General features: G+C 32.6%; 1 long non-coding RNA gene across 2 annotated transcripts; it reads right to left on the bottom strand.

The window, feature by feature from the left end:
• Positions 1-511: 511 nt before the first annotated feature.
• Positions 512-3,304, bottom strand: LOC107869725. 2 transcript variants are annotated; one of them, XR_007054820.1, is made up of 4 exons: positions 3,263-3,304; positions 2,534-2,662; positions 1,525-1,616; positions 512-717 (listed from the first exon to the last, which is right to left on the bottom strand). It is a non-coding gene; the product is annotated as an uncharacterized LOC107869725 (long non-coding RNA). The 2 variants fall into 2 exon arrangements; XR_007054819.1 differs by lacking the exon at positions 3,263-3,304 and having other exon boundaries at positions 2,534-3,254.
• Between the last annotated feature and the right edge of the window lie 2,164 nt (positions 3,305-5,468).

Below are 5,468 nucleotides of genomic sequence, written 5' to 3' on the forward strand. Positions count from 1 at the left end.
ATAAAGATCAATATAAACTAACTATTGCATATTATATTAAATAAATAAATTTCAACTTACAATAATATCACTATCGTGAACATATCACAAGATCTCAAATGTATGTTTTATACAATAATGGAAATACCATACGATTGGATGCTCATTACTTTCACATATCATAGTGACATTTACTTATTTACATTCGTTCATATACTATTTATAAATTCTACAATAGCAGATGCTTTTTCCTGCTGTAATCAATCTCTTGACCATTTACGATCAAACACCTATTAAATTTGTTTAAAAGTTTAAAATTTGAGTATAAAACACATTCTTTTCATCATATATATTAGAGTTAGAGTTAGAATTATAGAATTAGTTAGAGTTATAGAATTAGAATTAGATTGATTCACATTTTGGTGTTAACTTTGAATGATGTGTTGGAATTTCATACAGTACAGAATATGATAAGACTTTTATTTAAAGAAGAGCAACACAAGAGCTATCAAAAGTACTATTTATTCAAGGATATTTTTAGTATGTAAGATAAACTAAATTGATACTGATTAGAATTTTAATTTGCAAAACATAAATATATAAAAACACATTACTCTTCGTTAATATGATTGTATTATATTTAGAAGGCTTTGGTTTCATAATCACTTCTTGCACCTTTATGTCTTCAACCGCCAATGTGTATTCCCGCTGGTCTATTTCAATATATTCCAATCTTTCCTGTCAACATATGGAAAGCAAGATGTATCAACTTGGAAGATAAATAGATATAGGTTATTGTGAACACAAAGTGTATGTATGTATATGCTCTTTCTAGTTGTGAGAGATTATTGTCAAATAAGCTTAAACAATTTTGAGTTGATAGTAGAACAAAAATATTAGGTTAAGCAGCGGGTTACTCTTATTATAACAGATGCACTGTCTTATAACCAGTGCAATTTTCTCCAACTCGAAGGTGATAAGAATTTCTCACCAATAAGAGGAAAGTGATTCTACCTAATTGGTTGAAATAGCAAAACAACACTACTGTCCATTCATCATTGTAATAAACTCAAAATAGTCAAGGGTTTAGGATGTGGTTAAGTGATCAATGAAGTTTGTATGAAACATCGGATACTAGGGTAAGGATCCTGGTAGGAAAAGAACTCAAGTGATTGGTTCCCATCAACCCAAGCCAACATGGGAAGAGTTACCAGATAGATGTGCACTGGTCGGAGATAGCAGGTACCCAATTCAAGCTAGCCAGATACCACCATTATCCAAAAACTGGAAAAGAAGATCTAAAATAGCTTCACTTTCCAAAAGTCCAGCAAGGCTACCTAACCAAGAGTTGAACATTGGCCAACTATTCTTGCTTCAAAACATGAACTTATCAAACTCGAATATATCTTTACTATGTCCCCAACAAAAATAAGGAAGAACAGATGTAGATCTTAAGATGGAAGAGAATTGAAACAAATAAATAATGAAAACATATATAAAGCTGAAGGGCAAACACTATGGACAAAAAGTGTAAGGTCGCCATACCTTGACTCGTGCATTATCCACAAAGTAATAAGAGGAATAATCTTCGGAAAACCTCATGCTCCCTTCATCCCAATTTATGTGAAGGTGTTTGACTGGACATGGATTTGGAAGGAAAAAATCAAGACTTTTGAAGCTTGTGATCTCAAATAAGCCATAGAAGTTTCTGTGACTATAAATCATTTCATTAAGATTAAAATGGAAAGTTTGAAGTTAAATTGTTACTAAATTTAGAAAGATGTCATTCTTTGTAGGACTAACTAAAAAAGATAAAGGTTTTACAGAAATTGGGGCGAAAGGAGAATCACTTTTCAAACTTAGCTAATTATTTCTCCATAACACACACAAATCTTTATTATTCGAGGAGTACTATTTAATGACAAAGTAAATATAAGGTAATAAACAAAAACGTGTAAATCCAGGCTTGTGACTTGTCTATTAGTATGTATCATCAAATACATTTCACATATCCAAGTGTTCTCCTTTATTTTCTAAATTTATTAGATTCTTACAATGACAAATAATATTATTTAATAATCCAATTGGTTAGATATTAAATATCAGCTGCACATATTCATCAATTAAATCTTACTTAATATCAAGTTGTTGTCGTTCTTGTATATCTTACTTAATATGTGGACGCCAGTTATAGACATAGATATTATTGTATAGTGACAATAATATGAAAAGAGAAACCATGTCATAGTTTCTTATAGAAGTCAGTAGATTTCACTTAAAAAATCTTCAAGTTCATATTCAGTTTTGCAGAAACATGGAGCACAACAAATATCTGGGCTGTCTTAAAAAGCTAGACAACAAAATCCCGAGCTGGAATACAGCAACAACATACTCGGGTAATCCTATAAGTAGGGAAGGCTAATGTGTACGCAGACCTTATCCTATCTTGGAAGGTAGAGGGAGGGACTGACTTTCCAATAACTAAACTATACACTGTGCCTCATCTTATTCTAAGTAGATTATACCAGAAAGACAGAGTTGAACAGGAACTTACAACAAATGTTGGATGATTCCTATAATTGTCAAGAAAGGCTTGTCTCTTTCTCAATTTATCATACTGGGTCAAAACACTTGCTGAATAAGTGGCGGATACTTGTATGGCTAGCCAACATGAGACCACTAACTTGATACATTAAAAAAGCATACAGTAATATTAGACATCTTCAAGGAAACAAACAGCTTTACAAGGTCCAAACAACACTCAGGAAAGCAGATTTACAACAGAATATGAAGACCAAGATAGTCAAAACTTATTTTCAGCTGATTTTTATGTCAGCAACTGAAACAGATACTATATCTGCCCATTATGAGAAATGTGTTTTTCAAACATAAGTTACCAGTATTTGATATATTTCCAAGTTTAAGAACTTATGCTATAGGTCTGTTATTTAAAGTTCAAACTATAAACTTTGTAGACATGAACTTACGCTATAGTTATGTTATTAAAGTTCAAACTATAAACTTTGTAGACATCTAGTGGATCAAGCATCAGTTTTGAAACATAGAAAGAACAGTTACTTCATGCTATCAAACTTACTTTACACGTATAATATATTAATCCCTTGATTTGTTGGTAAGCTAATTACTGGACAACAAGCTTTGATTTTTACATTACGTACTTAATCTCTTAGAAAGTCATTTAACCATTTCATAAGTTGTACAACTCAGATTAACAGCCTTCAGCACAAAAGATTAAACAAGTAGACAAAGAAGTATAGCTTACCCTATGAGCAACTTGGACATAGGGGTCTTTCTACATAAAGCAACCTGCAATGAAGGGTAATGCAAAGTCAAGAATTAGTATAGATAAAAGTTAAATCTCAAAATTTATTATGGACAAAAGACCTTCTTGAATGATTGTAGGGCCTCACTCAATAAAATTAACAAGTTTTCTTTCCCTTATCCTCTGCAGGTTTTCATGGACCCAATTCCCAAAACATCAAATACGTAAGAAGCAGTGAAGTTATATGTAGGCATATGTTTGGATTGATATATGCTCTGAGCTTACAAAATGGGAAGCAGTTAATAGATAAGCAATAATTCTTGATCCCCAATATTCATGAATATTAAGGAATCTTGATTTATAAAATTCTTATACCTTTTGGGTGGTTAGGTGATAAAGCTATTTTTAAGTTGCAACTGAAATAATCTTGAAGCTCCTTATTGGATGATTTATTTAGATTGTAACAATATAAAACCATAAGTGACTGGAACTTCACAAAGAACTTACTATATAATACATACAAATCCCTCATTTCCTTTTCCAATAATCAAACTTCTCTATAGCACGAGTAAAGAAAGAAAAGAATTAAACCACAAAAGTTGTTAAAAAATAAATATGAATACTTGAGTGGGATCAACTTTTCCTTGGATGATGTTTAAAATGGATATGTACTTAGCCTGATTCCTTTGTTCGAGCATAGAAACAAAACATGTTGTTCTTCGTCTGTAAAGTGAAAGTGTAACGCCTCAAATCTGGTACCCAAAATGCTACACGGTGCTCATGATCCCGAAGGACCACAAGCTAACCCATGACTAATATCTGAACCTGAACACTGTATAATATATTGTATAAATGCAAAAATAAAGGTTGAAAGGCTAATAGGATTATTAAGTTTACTGAGTTTTCCTGAGTCACATGGCTGGCTGAATTCTACCGAACATGGCTTAGCTAAGGATATCATAAAAACATGACACTGGCTCTAGGCACATAGCTAAATTATCGGGTACAACTATCCCCAGGAATCGATAAAAGGAAACTGACAAGGCATGACATTCTTGAATACATGACCAACATCAACAATCCATAATACAATAAGTTAGGGATTTCATGAAGTACATGGTTATCATAATCTTGTACATGGTAGGAATGCATATACTCCATGTCAAAATTTCATACTCTAACATCATGAGCATTTCAGAAAACATCTACATTGCACATCAATAGCGTTAGAGTCATTTGAACATAAGGGTAAAATATGAATCCATCACATACATCACAATTAAGCTATATTACATAATTTCTAGTCTCTTATGCATTTTATCAAACACTTAGGTTGCATGACTTAAGTCATGGAATAATCATCAAATTAACATATCATAAACAAATAAAATTCATGGTTTTCAACTCACATGCTAACATATTTTCATAAAAACACATAAAGATTCTAACTTGAGAATCATACAACAAAAACCACATGAACATAATCAACCCATAGCATGAATATCATAATCTATAGTTTAAAACTTGATTCTTGGGGCTCATGGATGAAAGGAGTCCATGAATGAATACTATGAATACCTTAGTACATAATTCTACAAAGATTTATGATAGAATTTTCTTGAATTTGAATCCCCAATTGAGAACCCTAAGATGTTCTTGAGAGAATTTTGAGAGAAGTAACTATATTTTGGTTGAATTAGGGTTAAATACCACATTATAGGCTTATATAGAGGGGGGGGGGGGGGGTACCCATTCTTCCCTTAAAATAACTCAAAAACTGGGTGTTTGCATTACTTAGGCCATAATATATGTAGCGCACAACTTAGCATAAGCTAGGTTGTGCAGCGCACAACTTATCGCCTAAGTTAGGTTGTGCGGCACACAACTTATGGTATAAGTTAGGTTGTGCGGCACACAACTTATGGAAAAACCTTTCCAGTAGCCTTAGGCAATTTGTTTGGTGACGCACTCCACTTTGCAAAGCCATAACTTCTTACTCGGGTGTTGGATTTTGGTAAAATTGGTATTGTTGGAAAGGTAATTAGATTCTCTATAATTTGGTGGGTCTAAATTTGCTAAAATACCACATGTACATATGCTCATTCAAAGATGACTCTAGCAAAGTCAAACACTAAAACTTGATGGCTTCAAAAGCTCTTAGCTTGCCTTACTCTAAGTGACTCTTATGAACACTCTTAACACACCA

The sequence above is a fragment of the Capsicum annuum genome, chromosome 4 (assembly GCF_002878395.1).
Source record: "Capsicum annuum cultivar UCD-10X-F1 chromosome 4, UCD10Xv1.1, whole genome shotgun sequence".
Lineage (NCBI taxonomy): Eukaryota > Viridiplantae > Streptophyta > Magnoliopsida > Solanales > Solanaceae > Capsicum > Capsicum annuum.